Below are 18,562 nucleotides of genomic sequence, written 5' to 3' on the forward strand. Positions count from 1 at the left end.
AAAAGAAACTACATAGGCAAAATTTCGTTGTTCAAACTGTGAACGATTGGCTGCTCATCTAACAAAAAAATAGTTGTATCAAACCGCAATGTGGTGTTACGAACCATGATATCGTAGATTCAAACAAAATATGTTTGATTCAAACTAGAGCTTATTTGTTCCAAATAAATGTTGATTTGTTTAGCATATATTGTATCATTTATACTGTCACTTTATCAACAAAAACATTCATTAGAATTAAATATTTATTTGCATTGGAATTTGTGTTTTTGAAATATTTCTTACTGAGTGTGCCTATTTAAAGCAAAAACTTTCCTGATTCATTGTTACTTTTCCGAAAAAATCAACCCCTGCTACAATGTCTAGACAGTCAAATATTTTTTTTTAAATTACATTACATTACGACATATTCCGAAAGGACTAACAGTAAAACAATAATAGTTGCAATAGGTGTTTTAAGTTCAAATAACTGAATAATTGGATGAAACAACTCGATAGTCCCACGACAAAAGGGCCTAACTGCAAATGAGAGCCTCTCTTTGTTTACTTTCTCTTTTGATTATAACGAAGCCATTACTGCAGTTTCTCGAAAGTTTCCATTATATATCGAAAGCTTGTGATTTTGATTTCAAAATTTTGCGAAGAGTAACGTAACCAATCCGGCAAATCGTGAAAGAAAAAGTAAACAAAAAGAAACTGTCATTTGCAGTTAGGCACTTTCGTCGCGGGACTCGCATTCAGTGCAAATTTCAATAATTTCATTCGTTGAAATATTGCGAAAAAGCTACCAAAGGTGTATTACCGATATTTCATGTAATTCTACCATGCTTTAGCATTAGATATATAATATAATTATCGTATTGTAACCTTAGCATTGCGATTGAATCATATATTTGAAATTCAAATGCATAAAATCACTGCAATTACGTAGCATCACAGTTGGCTCGATGTGATTATAAAGCACTAACATAAATGTACAAATGTACAAGCATTAGCGATTTTATGCAATAAATATTAAGTTAGTGCCACTATCGAACAAGTACAAGACAAGTTTTTTTTCTGGAAAATAATGACAGCTCACTTTGCCAGACGAAAACATAACTGTGGACACGAAAGTCGACAGCGATGATTATGATTACATGGAAACGTTCGAGTGTGTATTTCACTTCAATATACTGATTGAAATTTTCGATCGTGTGAAGATATTAGATAATAACATGCAAGGTCCACTCTTTACGTTATCGAATCGTATGAAAAAATACAAGCAGTTTCCGACGTTCTTACCACTTCACGCGATTCTACTGCATTCAAGCTGTTACTGACCTTGAACTAAGCAAGCCTCAAATTTTGCGTCATCGAAAAATTTCAAAACGTGTCGAGCAAGGAAAGGCTGAAGTTCTTAAAAATTGTAAAATCGATAGATTGTCATTTACCTAAAAGGAGTCAACCCAGTGAAAATAATTCTTGCATCTGTTTCGGCAGGCACAGGGAAAAGATGAGCCCAACGAGCAAGGTGGATCGATCAAGTTGAGGGGATTTATGAAGTCTCCAGAGAGGGATTTAAGAAGTATATCTCGAGTGGCTGGCGAAGAGCGGCATTGGATCCAGCTACATAGAGACGTGTGCTAGATAGTAAGTAAGTGAGCTAAAAAGAAGCTAGTGCGAACGAACTTGTTCCTTCAAGCTGTATTAATTCAACATAAATAAAAATCTTGCTAAATAAACTTTAGATCAACTTTTAAATAAATTCGTGAAAATTCTCAATTCTGCCTGCTGGAGTTCTATATCGGTTGGCGACATGAAATCAGGGCAGGTGAAACATGTTCAGCCCAGGTGGAAAATTTTTAGTCCCGGGGGAAAACACCCACTATTTTCAAGTATTCCTTAATTCTAATGGAAATGCTATTTATCCCTTAAAGCGCAAGGTCGACTTCTTTATAATATTTTGTTGGGATATAACTTTGCATGAAATGCTTAAATTCGAAGCTTGAAACATTTCGGCTAGTTGTTTAAAAAATGCGAAAGAGCTACCACAGAGGCTAGACTCGAACCCGTAGCTAGCTCTTATCCGGGGAAATTGCTTTGCCAATAAAACTACCCTGCATGTGAAACTACATGAAGAAACAGCCTAATCGACTAGAAGAGCCGAGCATGTTTTGCTGTGCTCGGGTGTCACGACATTCAATTATATCTCTATGGCAAGCCCTGCGCTAGCAATGACTTACACGTCGTATCGCAAGTATCGCTGTCACACTATGAGGTTGTTCGAACTGTTGATGTAGGACTACCCAAATAGTGTCAAAATCACTGTCAGCAGTATTTGTGTCTGCGTATTTTCGAAATTGATTCTTTAAAAATTTGTGTTTACCCTATTACAGGGTCCGGCACTCGAAGTGTAACCAATTAAAAAGGCCATAAATTTAGTTTGGAAAATTACAAATGTACAAAATGTGTAAAAATAATACAAAATTCAGAATCAATTCACTTTTGCTCGATATGACCACCTTTTGCCTTGACTTGATGACTTGAGAGAGCGAAGGAGTTTCTTCGTTTGGCCGAATGTAACTTGCAGGTATTTTGGCCCACTCGCGGACAATAACTTTTTTCAGCGCCTCGAGACTGGTGTATCTTTTAGTTCGGACTTTGCTCTCCAAAATGGCCCAAAGAGAATAATCCATTGGATTCTCATCCGGTGAATTCGAGAGCCATTGTGTGGACGTGATGAAGTTCGGAACGTTGTTTTTCAGCCATTCTTGGTTCACTCGAGCTTTGTGAGACGGTGCCGAGTCCTGCTGAAACGTCCATGGTCTGCCACCGAAGTGTTTGTCTGCCCACGGCTTCAAAGCAACCTCCAGAATACTTTCCCGATAATATGTCGCATTTACCTTGACGCCAGGCTCGATGAAAACGATTGGAGAGCGCCCATCTGCGGTTACAGCGGCCCAAACCATTATCTGTTGCGGGTGCTGCCTCCTGGTGGCCAACCGATGACTCAAATTCTCGTATGAACGATCGGTCAAGTAAACCCTATCGTTTTGAGCGTTTACGAATTGCTCAATTGGAAAAATTTTCTCGTCAGAAAATACAATGTTCGGAAATTGACCGCTTTCGGCCAAACGAAGCAACTCCTTCGCTCTCTCAAGTCATCAAGTCAAGGCAAAAGGTGGTCATATCGAGCAAAAGTGAATTGATTCTGAATTTTGTATTATTTTTACACATTTTGTACTTTGAATTAAGTGAAAGTAATTTTCCAAACTGAATTTATGGCCTTTTTAATTGGTTACACTTCGAGTGCCGGACCCTGTAAACGATACGAACTTTTCAGCCGAACTGTTGTTCAAGCGATAAATACGCCATATATGAAACCGCGAAAAAGCTACCACAGAGGCGAGACTCGAACCCGTAGCTAGCTCTTATCCGGGGAAATTGCTTTGCCAATAAAACTACCCTGCATGTGAAACTACATGAAGAAACAGCCTAATTGACTAGAAGAACCGAGCATGTTTTGCTGTGCTCGGGCGTCATGACATTCAATTATATCTCTATGGCAAGCCCTGCGCTAGCAATGACTTACACGTCGTATCGCATGTATCGCTGTCACACTATGAGGTTGTCCGAACTGTTGATGTAGGACTACCCAAATAGTGTAAAAATCACTGTCAGCAGTATTTGTGCCTGCGTATTTTCGGAATTGATTCTTCGATAATTTGTGTTTACCCTGTTAGTTTAATTTGTTGAGGTTGATGATGGAAGGTGCTGAACTCGTTCATGAAGTACTCCATGATCGAGGTTATCTTGAAAAAGCCGAATTTCGATCAAAACGTGTCTCGTGAATCCAACGACCCACTAAACAAATCCTTAAACGGTTCAACCGTTCACCCGCACTCGGATACTTTAAAAACAAAGATTTGTAGTACACTGAGGTCTTTTTTACGCGGGGGATACGTAACGAGTAAAAAACGCGTAAAAACCGCATAGCTCGGGAAAACTGCATAAAAAACGTCACTCTAGAGAGGCCCAAAGCGGAAACCGACCAGGACCGTCCTACAAGAATACCACTCATGAAATGTATACAGAATTGTACATTGTAATGTACCACTGTAAACACCCTACTCCCCCCAACATAAGCAGCCTTTGCCCCACCCCCCTCCCACCCTAAAACCTAAGCCCCCCCCCAAACTCGATACAAACCCGGTGAACGACCGTAACTGGGTTAAAACCGGGTATAAATAAACGATATAATAATAATAATAATCACTCTAGAGAAATTTATATTACATGCAAAATGTTTCAGAAATGCCTGCAACTTCGAGATCTGGTGTACTCTTAAAAAAATCTGGCAAAATTCGACTTTGGGACTCTGGGACCGCGTATCTTCGGAACCGCAAAACTAAAGAAAAATTTTTTTATGTTAAATGTTTTTGAAATGTTGCGGAGTTATACAAAAAAATAATTTTTAATTCAGCCGGGACTAGAAAAATTTTGAGATTTCCGAAATTTCCGATTTGGGGTAATCTCAGAATTTTTTTTCAAAACGATTGTGGGTTACGGAAAACTGATTTCCGAAATCGAATTTTTTTTTATGGTATATATCTTGGAAATGCATGAAAAGTCAAAATCTGGAGTAATCTTATAAAAAAAATTACAAAAAATCGAAAATTTTCTAAATGTTGGAATAGAAAAAATATGGAAAGCCCAAAGCGACTTCCTTGAGATATGCTGAGAGAAAAAGAATGAATTATAAGGTCTTGCTACAATTTGGGGTTAGGAGTAAAATCCAATGTTATGTGATAAAAAATTTTGTAGAAAACAATGATCAATCTATCAGTCGTGTTCGTGAGGAACATATGATGGAAAAAAGTCTACGATATGAAATTTGAACAAGTAGTATTCCGAGTCTCTGATATGTGATTTGATTGATTGAGTTGTTAAACCTGGCACTGCATTTTTGTAAAGCTTTGGTGCAATCCAGCAAATTTGGTACACTAATTTTCCACAAACATAATTGAATTTCATAGGGCTGACTAAGTTGTTTCCAATGATTCGAAAATTTTCAAACGATATGATAACGAATCTCGCGAAAAATCCGTTTTTTTCTTTGTCGATCCACAATGGCTATTTTCTAAAATTTCTCAATGCATTCGATAGAAAATGAACCAATCACTAAATAGGTGCCAGTTCCGCTAAGCGAGCGTACACACAGTAGTTGTTCGCAGCCTGACCAAAACATAGGATTCATTATCTCGGTTCTGTGAGAGACGGCAAACTACAGACGGGCCAAAACGGACAAACCGACGGCCGGCGGCTAGAAAGCACTTGCACACACGCATCCACAGCATCGCTTCGCATATGAAACGAACTGGCGTCGTGTGGCACCGGTCGGCGAAGAAACCCCCGCATAGCGACCGAGGTGAAGGGAAGGACCGGCTGTCGGTGTGGTGGGGATTTGCGAAATTACTGCGCGATAAAACCAGCCAGTTTACCAAATTGGCGAGTATTTTCGGTAACGAACGAACGAACGAACGAACGAATCGTCATCATCGTCATCGCGACCATAAACCAAACGCGAAATAGGCGAATTAAAAAACTAAAATCAAGTAATGATACATAAAAAAAAGTGAATTACCTTCGGTTTTACAACGATGCTTTGCGGGCTTCTGGTATCGCCGCTGTGACTGCTACCTTAGTTTGTTGATGGTTTGGCGAGTTTTTTTTTAGATGCTACTGCCGTGCGGATATGTGTGGTATGAATGTAAAATCCACCGTATCCAACGTGGTGAATAGAAAACAATACGTTGACAACGACGACCGGCGGACGGAGAGTAAAGGAAAAAAAATAACACCACCAAAATGATGTCGGTCGGTTTCGCTCAGCGATGTGACGCGACGCGCGTCGTTACACAGCAGGCACCGTAGCTGCCTTTTTTTTGTTGGTGTGGGAGCGATCGCGACGCGTTTGTTCCGTCGTCGCTTTAGAGGTAGATTTTTGTTATGTGTTTTTTTGAGCGATGCCGGAGACGTGGGACGCGACACAACACACCCGCCACTACTGCTGCTGTTCCTCGGCACACGGAACGTGGAGGAGATGATCGCGGGTTTGCGAAAAAAAAACTAATAATATGTATAATCCAAGGTTAAACTTTGGGTTCGTCGGTGTGTCCCGGTACACCACTCCCACCACCACGCGAAGTATTCCGCGCACCAATCCAAGTGTGTTCAATCGCGAAGTTCTACGGTGGCTATTTCATTCGCACTAACTTCTGTCTCATCGCACCATTTTTATCTTGCTTGTTCTTTTCTGGGTTCGACGTCGATTTGAAGGTTTGAGGTTGTGTCACTTTACGAATTCCTTCTTCTTCGATTCGCACTCCTCACACTGTTTTCTCTCCGCCGGAAGGATCACCTGAGTCCGTTTCGTGTTGAGGTGATGTTTTATTTATTTGCTTCCCCCTGCGGTTTTCGGTTGGTCAGCGGAAAAATGCAGAATCGCTTACTTCTTCTCATTTGCGCAATGAATTCGCGCGGTTAAAATGCATGAGCTTATAGATACTGTATATTAGAATGTGGCGAAGGACGATCTGTGGTTCGAGACTGAGCGCGGTGCCTCCGTGTCATTCCGCTTGGCGCTGGGCACTCCGGAGGACAGCTCTAATCGGTAGATCCTGTTCGATACAGTCGGCTATGCATATTGATGTAGAAAATATGAATATATATCTATATATGTGTAAGTGTGTGAGTTTGTATGTGAAAAGAACGCATTTGTACGGGCACGTGATCTTGACTGGGTTGAGATTCGGCCAAGTGAAGCGCACCGTGTGCGCGTGTGGTGACATGGGCCTGTGGTTGAACAGATCCTACGTGACGCGATGATCGTTTGGGGTGCTCTTTTTGGTTTATATGCATTCGACCTTACTTCATTCGGTAAAATACGCACTACTTTGTAATAGTGTTCCTTACTCAAGTACGAATCGGAAAACTCAAGAACAAAACCACAACAGGCATGATTTCGGAACGCATAGCATTGTGTTAGAAGGCTTTGATCACTTATCAACGGGTTCAGTGAATATTCTTAAATCCACTGGGTTCCTGCTTCCATGTCGTAAAAGGCGACAATTACAGGAGTTTCGTTTTCCCTTCAGTTATCAGTTTTTTTCAACGTGTCACATCTGATTACTCTCTCTTACTAAATTAGCTCTTCAATAGACTTCATTCAACTTATCAATTTCCGACTAGCTTCTGAGAAAAGTTTTAAGCTGATTTACTCGGCGTTGCTCGGAAATGTTTCGTGAAGGCAAGGCCGAAAAAAACACTCTCGAAATTGTCTTCCCCATTGATACTCTGATTACAATGAAACACAACTTAGACGACAACCCGACTGAACAGTATTGTTTCATGTTCAGATTGCGAATGATCAGTGTTCCATCTCACAATAATCATAATTTTCATGGTATTTTCGACAAATTGGATCAGTTTTAAATTTGAAGCCCTTTTGTTAGAAACATTTAACACACTTTTCTTTTTATAAATACCTTCTGATAATGATTATTTTATAACGAAAGACTTTTTCTCGTCATAACTACATTCGTACTATAGAATAAATTTTTTATATCATTTATTTACCCCGGCTTTAACCATTTTTTGATTTCGTCAATTCATATCACTGTTGAGAATACTTATTCTCCCTCTCTCTTGTGAATATTTTAGTGAATCTCACTTAGTTGCTAGAAATATGCTGTCCTCGTGAAGAAGTGCCAATTTTGCGTAAAACCCGATCATTTTTTCCTTCCAATATCTAAGTTCCGCAAAAAGTATCTATGGTCTTCAAAAAGTATTAATTCTCGTCAAATTAAATGAATTTTTTCATTACCCCTGTTAAGGACACTTGCTACGCTCCCTCTCCCAAAAAATTCCCCTTCAACTATCTCTGAAAAGCAAAAAGCATCTGTGCCAAGTGTGATTGTAATCCGTTTAGTAGTTTCGGAGTTACGTTGTTACATTTCCTTTTCTAAAGGCACTTGCTACATCCATGGTCATCAAAAAAAATTATCGATCCTTGTCAAATTTTATGAATTTGTTCAGGATACCACTCCCCCCCCTCCTGTTAATGTTACTTGCTCTGCTTGCTATTTCTGAAGAGCAAGCATCCACCCCATATTCTTATGACCATCTCTGAGTTATCGGAGTTATGCCGTTACAGACATTACACCCCCTATCTAAAGGCACTTGCTACATCCACTCCCGTATAGTCGTATCTAATTTATGCAAAATGTTTCTATGGCCTTCAAAACGAATCGATTCTCGTCAAGTTATATGAACTGAATGAACTCATGACCCTCCCTGTTAAGGAAACTTACTACGTTTCCTCTCCCATTAGAATATCCTTATGACCATCTCAGAGGAGCCAAGTTTGGTGGCAATTTGTTTAGTAGTTCCGAAGTTATGGCGTTACAAACATACAAACTTACATCCATTTATATATATATATATATATATATATATATATATATATATATATATATATATATATATATATATATATATATATATATATATATATATATATATATATATATATATATATATATATATATATATATATATATATATATATATATATATATATATATATATAGAGATTTTATTCTTCTTCATGTTATTGCTTGTTTTTCACGATTATAAATTGAGTGATAAAAATCAACTATTGCGAAGATCCGTTAATATTACAATTTTGATAATAGAGATAACATAGATACTTGTTTGTTTGATAAATTAATAATTTTTGCTCGGTAGCCGGCTGCCCAGATTAACCAATATAACAAATCAACAATTTTTCACTGTAATTAATAAAATGTAAATAATAAACAATCAAGACGCGCGTGAAATCTGTTGACCTTTGTTTGGTCATTTAAAATGATATAATTTATAGAATATGTCACTATAATGAATCAACTATTTTGTCTAAATCCTATTCACTCACTAATTTTGTAGCAGGTAATTCCAGTTAGAAGTAATAATTAATAATTTTATTCGTTAGGCGATAGTATTTTAAATTTTCCACCAGTTTCCAATAAGAACTGTGAGTAAATTCCCGGAATTTCAAAATCCAAATATCAATATTAAGATTTCATTAAGAAGGAAAGAGAATTGTCATTCTTCAACAAATATATAAAGTTCACTCATTCTTCTAGACGAACTAGTTCTTTTAAACCGTTCGCGAACGGATTGACTATATCTAGTGCCGAGACTAATGATTTGAGCAGTTCTGTTTAACCGGATTTCTTTCAGGGCTATGTTTCATCACATCCAAATTAGTTCAATTAGCAGTACGATCTCCCCGGATTGCAGAAGATTGCGGAATCCAGCCCATGGGGTAACTTTTTCGCTAATTTTCACTTTCGCTATTAATAAATTATTTTTCTGTTTTTCTATTGGCTTTCGAACGAAAAACTCGAAACAACTCAGCGCCTTCTATGTTTTAAGTTTATGAACCAAGAAAACGATGATGTTAGCAAATTATCACACGGAGCAGGATTCGAGTATCAATTGCAAAAATAATTACAAACAATGCAATATTTCCTTAAACAATCTTTCGGAATGGGTAAAACTCTCGCATGCGTATAATTTTTGTGCGAAAAGTTAACCTTCATTTTTATTAATACTTAACTATATATAGATATTGATGCTAGGCGAGGTTGTGCAACCAATTTTTGTAATTGAAATTAGAGGCCTAAACAACTACTGTGTGGAATAAATGACCAGACCTATTTCCCAGTACAAAGTCAACAAGAAAAATCAACATTATCAATCTATAGGCCTTTCCGAATACGAAAAAATAAAATTTATTCTGAAACGAAATATTTAAATAAATGGATTGAAATTCAGATTAAAACAAATCAAAGTTTTTTCTTATTTTGAAAAGAATATTTTTTGATCAACTGCAAATAAATAAATATTTGCTGGATAGTAAACATTAATATTTATTTTGACAGCTTCATTCGAAAACATTATCATTTGAACTACAGCGCTATCTATTCGTTAAATTGTCGTTAGAAGGCCAATAAGTTCATGGCGACATTGCTCTTTAAGGTCTAAATCGCTTAATTTTTACAATGAGCCTTATTGACGACAGGTTCATTATAGTTGATAAACTTCTATTTTCTATGATAAATTTAAAATTTTCTACAGCAGATAATGCTGTTTTTGCGCATTCTACAATTTAACAAAATTATGGCCAAAAGAATCATCATATAAATATTTTTTTATTGATTTCGTTTTAGTTGGAACAAGTTTAGAATTGTTTCAAAATGTTTTAGGAGCCAATATCCCAGTCGAAGTAGGACCCACCATTCATAAGAGGACAAACTTTGCGTGATGATGAGACTGTTCACGCCCTCTTCTGGGGTTGAATCCGAAACTTGTATATATGATTGGAGAAATATTATGATTCGAGTGGTCACAAGAATGATCTGAAGATTGATATTTCTATATTAGGAAAATAAAAACCTTTCACAGTCGATGCCAAGTTAATTCGAATGTAGGGAATTTCGAACCTTTGGTCTTATCTGCACCCCAGAAAAATTCGAATTCTACAGTTGACTTAATCCTTCATACGATGTAATTCATAAAGACCTATTTTTTCAAATGCCGGAAAATTTCATTTGTAATAACTTAAAGCAAAGTCATGGCATTACATTCCTTTTGTGGAATTTGGCCTTTCTGTTTCAACAGACTTCGCAGCCGATTCTTAGTGTACAGAATTGTTGCATGGCTAGTACTATGGATTCTACTGACACGAAGAATCCTTCCAGGTCGGGGCTCGAACAATAACTTAGTTAGCTTGAATTTTACTGGTTTCGATTGTAATGTGCATTCGGCTAGCAGGTGAGACTGTATGATTTTAAATGCATCTTTCATCAACCAAGCAGATGTGTGTTTCTGTTGCTCAGTCGATTAACAGACGTTCTTTGCGATCTCATGATTCTCGGTTCAAGTCGCGGCGGATGGTATCAGTATTCATTTTTTTTATTTCAATGAATTTCAGATTTAGGAGTTTTAGACATAAAATTGAATGTTCTTTCACATAAATTTGCGTGAACTTCGACACTCCATTTATGTGCATCTAAGAAGATGTAAAATCAAAAGGTTTTTTTCCAAGTGTGTATTATTATTTGACATCGATCTATACCGGACTTCTGCCATCGAAACATTTCGGTTTAATTTCATTTGTTCTATTAGCAGCCGAAACAATCAGCCGCATTTTGTTTTATTTTTACAATAAACAAGCGATTTTTGAGATTTCTTGTGTTCATTTGTTTTTAAAACTACATTGATTTTTTAACATTTTTGCGTAAAACTAAGCAGCACATTATTTTTTACACTCCTAAAACATGTTTAGTCTGAAAGTTAGTTTTTTTACCCCTGGGCGGCTTTTTTCTTGGTAGTAGTTTGTGGAGAATGTTGAAACACTGCATTTTTTTTGTTATTTTACGCATCTTTTTTAAGTCCGGAATAAATTCTAATGCGAAATAAATATAAACTATCTACCAGGTTGGTTAATCTCAAAACTATTTCAATTTCTTTTTGGTTATTTATATTGACGATAAATAACCAAAAAGATATGAAAATCGTGATTTGTTTGCGGAACATGATCGATCGAAAACTGTGCCTCCGTAAAAGTAACTTCAATTTTGATCAATTATAATCTTATGGTTTTTTCATGACGAAGTTAGAAATTAACGTTTTACATTGTTATATGTTCAAATTTTCTCAAATTGCTCAAAGGCTCCATGATTTTTCTAAATTAATAAATCGAACATTTTTATACAATCCGTATAACTTTGAAATAAATTCAAATTTATAAATTCTGCAACTAAAAAAATGTGACATTTTGCTTCTGGTTTTACCTCCATATCTCTATTCGTTTTAAAATAAAATTGCGGTATGTGGATCAGCCAGAATCCAAAAGTGTTTCGAAATTCCCCACTTTCCCCTAATGAACCAGGAAGACACGTAAAAAGTTTCTATCGTATCTAATTTCCACTTTTGAGACATTTCTTCAAAAAGTTGGAAACTCAATGGATATCCAGCGCGATCATTTAGAATACTTATCCACAAAAAGGCTACCTCTTTTCTTAACAGTTGCCCATGAAATTGAAAATTTGAAAAAATAGCAATATAATTCAATCCACAGGAAAGCAGATCAAAATTTTAGATTGAATTAGGTACTCTGGAGAAAAACTTACTGTTGAAAATCTCGCTAATATCCAAACAAGACAAAAAAAAATCATTTAAAAAAACGTTGTCAATTGAATCACTCTGGATGTGACAAAACACAGCTGCGGCGGTAGATGGGAATAAAGCAATTCCGGAAACCAACAGCAGGTGGTATAATAAGGATCAACTTTCTCCGATTTGGTTGAAGCTTTGCACACCTCTTCAGTATGATCATTTGCTTTGAATGAAGACACTATTTCGATTTAATATTGATTTTTAAATGAGTGAAACCGAATCAACACTCAAAAGAAAAACATAAAAAATAATGAAAATGTGTCTCATTCAATAGATATTTATATATTGAATTAAGAATAACGGTTCTTGTACTTAACGATTAAGGGTTTTATATGATTCGAACTTGTTCACCTTCTTCAATCGCCGGAACTGTTACTCCAATGTTACTATCCTGGGACGTGATGAAATACATCTCTAGAGGAAACTGATTGAACAAAGCATTATACATTTACACTTTGCATAGTCGATGTAGTTTACTTGCATGTGGTTTTTTCGTCTACCTTTCTACCTGAATGCACAGGATCTTGCAGAATGAATTCTATTTGGCCTAAGACTAAAACAGCTGGTGAATTTTTAGGACATAAATTATGATATATTTTCCCTTAGTTTTCGTTCATATTTTCGCCAAGCATAAAAATGAAAGAGCTTGAGACACAAACTCGACCGAGTGGCATAAAATTTATTTTCTTAACTGTTTCAGTTAAGTCTCAATGAGTTTTGGAAAGTAACAACCAGAATGATAACCAGTGTTGAAATTGTATAGTGCAAATAAAAGTAACAAAACTGTAAATACACTTTGAGAGAAGTCTAATAAAATAATGATTATCAATTTATACATTTGAAAACGACACCATGCTTGACAGATACTTTTTAAGATTTTATGCCGATTCGTACTGAAAGACTTGAACGCAAGATGGTTTAAACAGAATTAGATCCATTCGAGAGTCCACTAGTAAGCACATAAGTAAGTATCTTCTCAAAAACTATGTCCACAGAATGACCTACCGAAAAATTGTACAAAACACTACAGATTATAGCCCGTACGAAAATTGTTGTTCAATAAAGTCTCTTCTTTTGACAGGAACGTAATGTACATGTAACATTTACGACCGAAAATCAAGCTACGTTTTATTCGTACGGCCCATTGACTGAAAAATTGATGTTAACCGAAGAATCACATCACCTATGTTACAATTGATGTAAACTCAAACATGTCGTAGTTACTCGAGTATAACATCATTGAACATGTTAAAATAAATGTTGTTTCTATTTCTTCAGCTAAATTAGCTGTATATTGATTCATTTTTACTTGCCTTGAGTTGGAAATTTAAGCAAGTTGCGACGCTCCTTTTAGGTGCTTCTAGAGAAACGTAATTTTACACTTTTTCCAAGTATGCATACACAGCAAAAATAAATGAAATTTATAGGTGACGTAAATTCATGTATAACACAATTCAGAAGAACGTAATTCGTAAAGGGATTGAATTTTACGAAAATGATTTACATATACGCCAAAAATACCCCACTTTTCAAGCAGACGTGCAAACTTACATGTTTCAGCAAGTAAAAAGTAATCGAATATGTCGGTCTCAAAATATTTACACCATTTTTTCTTGGTGTGTAGTTAACTAGATATACACTCCAAACAATGTGAGTAGAATAAGGTTAAACTAGTACTAAATCCTACACTCTTAGAAAAAATTAAATTCACGCTTGACGTGAATTCAAGTATGCCGTAATTTCTTCGGTGATGACACAATATTACATCTACTAACATGTAAATATAAATTTTGCATCTGTATCGATGTAAACTTCAGTTAAATTAACTATAAAGTTAATGATATGACTTAGCTTTACATGCTTTACATGCTGAATGTAAGTGAATCGCGACGCTCCTTTTATGTGCATCTAAGAAGATGCAACATTTTTTAAGTGTGTAGATAAGTCTCTAGCAACAGGTATTACAGCACAATTTATGTATGATTTGAATTGCCGCCAAGCCAAAGTCAGGATCTTTTTCCCGAAATATAATTCTTGTCGGGCGAGGAATGAATCCGAAGAGGTAACGCTCTATTGATGTTTTTATTTCAAACAAGAAAAATATCGCAGATTTATTTATTGGTTTATACGAGGTACCTATAAAGTGAATCTCTTCGATGCTCAACAAGTTTGAAGTTATTTCCATCGCATAGAGCCAGATTGATGGTGTGATTCAAATACAAATTATAGTACCCATAGGTCCCATACAAACGAATCGCTATGTTTTGGTTCACCGTTTGATCAATTTAGCCTAACCCATTCTCTCCGTTTTTCTTTGTAAGTCGAAGTAACAGAAAACCGTTTCTAACTGGCAACTTTACTTGATGTAACAAAACTAAAATTGTGATTATGTTTTGAATTGTGGTAAAGGAAATTGAAGACCTTTTTAAATTCTAAGTAAAACCAAAATTTATCTCATCCAAAATTATTTGTTTCAAAATTCATTGTAATATCTACAATAAATATGTGATATGAAAAGATAATACTGACTATTTTTATTTACTGTGAATCAAAAAATTGCCTATTTCCACCCCTGATATGAAGTAAGGTGATTAACAACAAGGTTTGGAAATCACATGAATTTTAAAGACATAGAAATATCGAAAATTAAAAAAAAAAGAAGTGAATATATTTTCCAGGCATTTGATAGCCGGCATATTAAATCATTTTTATCACTAGTAGAATGAAGATCAACTTGGTGGATTTGATTGGAAGTTCTCCAACAAGCGGTTAACACTGTGGACGGACTACTTAAGATGAGTTTAACTCAGGGTTGCATGAGAATTAGCGATTTGAATTTCCCGTTTTTTCGGGTTTCCCGGTGAGCAAAATAAAAATTCGCGGTTTTTAGAACATCGAGAGTTGAGAAATGAAGTATTTTTCGGGTATCTATCCCATAAATTGAAAAATCCACATTTTGCTCATCCACAGTTTGTTCAAACGTTCATCTTCTTAAAGCTCAATATATTCCATCTTTATTTTGTCTGTTACTTCGCCAGTAACCTCGATGTAACTATAGGATTATAACAAGAAACATATCATTTAATTTAATTTAATAATTAAAAAATACAATTAAAATTGAAATAATTATTTTTCGAACTATTGAATCTTTTGTAAGACTATCAGTCATTTTAAGGCTATCTGGAAAACAAGTCCTTCTTAAAACTTATTCGAATTAGGAGTGTATTCTAGAGATGGGCTAAACCGGTCATTTCAAAGATCCGTTGAAAATTGACTAGTTGTACCGAAAGAATTAGTTCTATTGAATCAGGAATCAGAACAAATTGGCTCAAATGGCACGTTCCCCTTCTGAAACTTTGTATGTTTCTTCGAAAAAAGTATGAAAGCTTCAAAGTATATTTTGTAATAAACAGATTCAATAAAAGTGATTGCTTTTTGCATGTGTTCTACCAACAATAATTTTCTTCTGTATACATTTTCAAAGTTTGCGAATTGCTACCAGATTCCTCAAACCAGCAAACGTTCTGAAATACGCAACTTATTTGTATACATCAGGAATCAGGAATCAGAGCTAATTGGCTTAAGTGGAACATTCCCCTAGTTATTTGGAGATTTCTGCCTTGCCGTAGCTTCCCATCAATTTCCTGATGGGAACGGAAGGATAAAAGGTGAGATGGGAAAACAGCAGAAAACATAAAGAAACAAATCGTTCTGCATTCCCGAAACCAGTTAATAAAAACTTCAATGCAGAATGATTCGCAGTATGTACGAGCAGAAGTGAATTCGGTACCTCGTAAAGCATGCCAAACTATCTGCTTTAACCTATTTAAGGTCAATACAGAAAGGATTCATTCACTCCAGGAAGAACGATGAACCCTTCTGACTATAGCTCCTTACCACATTGGGTGAGAAACGATAGAATATCCTTTAATTTTAGCTCCGCATGCACAGCCTCAACCATGTGTGGAGAACCAAAAACTCGGAATTGAGTAGAATAGAGAAGTATTATACTTCAATAAAGAACTCCAGTTCACTCACTCTTCGAGGAGAACTAGTTATTTTGGACCGTTCGCGAACTTACCATCTCTAGTGTATTTCAATACTATTTTAGCCACAACAGAACAAAATCCTTCTAAAACTCTTAAAATATACACTTGTCACTTTGAAAAAATAACAACAATCTATGCCTCTAGTGACTGAGATGATCTAAAATAGATTCTTCTATCATCAACAATTTTCGACTGCTTCTTCATCGACATCAATCTCCTTATCATAGCTGATAATCTTAAAAAAATTACACATAGATTCATTGAACAAATCAAACTTATTCTTCTTCACCTTTCTAAGGTTCTTACAAACTCTGAAAAAAAAAAACAATTTCAGATGTCAAAGAAGGAAATCAAATACTACTTGCAAACGGTGGGTATGATGAAAGTCGACAACTTTGTCAATACCAATACCATAATTACAACATAAGTTTTGTCACAATTTGACATTATTGAGACAAATTTTGATGAAATTCATTGGCGGGCACTTAAAAACATGAAGGCTTCTAAGAATTCTTAATAAATTTTTTAAACACGTTTCTTGATGTTACCAGGGTGGCAAGGGTTTCCGGTTTTTGCAATAGGCTCAAATCGCCTCTATTTAGTTTTTTTTTTAAATGTTACTTTAATTCAAGCTTTAAACAGATATCCCATGTCCAAGAAAGAACATTAAAAAAGGCTCACTAATTATGAATTAAAGTACTTTTCGGGGATCTTGATGTAGCATAGAGCCTTTTTCTAGACATCTTGGGGTTTTGGATATACGTAACCTATTTCTTCCGAGCGCACATGACCGTTTTTATTATTTTTGGTATACATAAAATTGAAAAAAAAATTAATATGAAAAATAAATAAATGAGGAACCAGATAATAGAAACTTGCCACTCTGAAAAAGCAACAACAATCTGCCTGCAAATTTCAAAGCATTTTGTATAGAGTTTTCTTCGTTCCTTCCGGAAGTGAAAGTGGAAATATCAGTTTGGCGGGAAAATTAAAACGGGATGAACCTAACACAATATCGTCATTGCCAGTGCTTCGGCCATGGTATAACAAATCGTCATATGGACATACGCTATTTAAATTGTAGTAATTCGCTTGCAAACACGTCTGTTCAATTAACAATACCCTCAGATGAATTGTCATGCTCTGATTGTGATGGAAACCATAAAACCAATTATTAACAATGTCCTATTTGACAACAAATTTAAAATTCTCTTGTAAGAAAAAATTTTACATTGACATCTCATAGAAATATGAGCATAACACACACATGTTTCAAAATATGTACTGAACTTCTCGTTCAAACACCAAATTGAGTATTGCCTCCAGCTTGTCATTTGTTGTATCAGGAAAATCATAATGCTGAAAATCGCTACTAAGGACTAGTCAAATTTTTTCCGAATTTGCACTAAAATTCTCGACTTTTTCTCGGTTTTCTCGGTCACTTGCACTCTGAGTTTAAATGTCTTTTCGATGTGCCGAGGATTTGGAGCTTTGGATTCGTGAATGGCATGATCTTAGTTTCAACTTCATATCGTAAAACGTAAAATTTATCGAAGTTTTCCGTATTACTATTTATATTTGGTGTTGCGTTTGCTACAACAGGACAACACTATCAAAAACCTATCACTATTCCAGAGGCCAACTTTTGAAAAAACGCCCCATACTAATGTAAGACGATTTTACGCAAAGATCAAAATTGAATTTGATCTCCTGCTTCCACAAACTTTGTTCAGTTTTGGTAGCTCTGAAATCTCTGAACAGTGCCAGAAGCGCAATATTTGAATCCAATGAATGACGCAAAACGCAATCATTTCAAGAAATTGTAACCAATCAACAAAACCTTCCCGAAGGATGCAACGTTGGTTTTCGAAGATTGCCGTCGCCTTCGATTATCTTATCAAGGCTGTCGGTACGTGCACGGTGCTGTCCTGATAGTACAGCTTGATCCATGAATCTTCTCAGCCGATGTAACAGGAAAATATCATCCACGGATGTGTGTTTTGCACGTACTTTACCATCTCATAAATAGCAATGCCCGCCAAAATCAAGGTATCATGCTTTGGGTTGTTTACCGCATTGAAACGAGAAAAAAAATTGCGACCTATAATTCGCTCGTTCGGTTTGGTTCAGCAAAATCTCATTCACTTGACACGACAAGCTAAACCAAAAAAACAAAAAATGAAAAACTGCGAAAATACCCAAAAATTTACGCCAGAACATCCCGC

The 18,562-nt window shown here is 35.8% G+C and overlaps 1 protein-coding gene across 25 annotated transcripts in view; it reads right to left on the reverse strand.

The window, feature by feature from the left end:
• LOC131425391 (sex determination protein fruitless) overlaps positions 1-18,562 on the reverse strand; it is a 761,905-nt gene that overhangs the window by 151,554 nt on the left and 591,789 nt on the right. For 2 of the 25 annotated variants that reach the window (XM_058587256.1, XM_058587253.1), the window contains one exon: positions 5,627-6,679. The exons of the other annotated variants lie outside the window; for them this stretch is intronic. The gene's annotated coding sequence lies outside the window, so the exon portion shown is untranslated. The remainder of the gene's footprint in view (positions 1-5,626; positions 6,680-18,562) is intronic. 25 annotated transcript variants of the gene reach the window in all.

The sequence above is a fragment of the Malaya genurostris genome, chromosome 1 (genome assembly GCF_030247185.1).
Source record: "Malaya genurostris strain Urasoe2022 chromosome 1, Malgen_1.1, whole genome shotgun sequence".
NCBI lineage: Eukaryota > Metazoa > Arthropoda > Insecta > Diptera > Culicidae > Malaya > Malaya genurostris.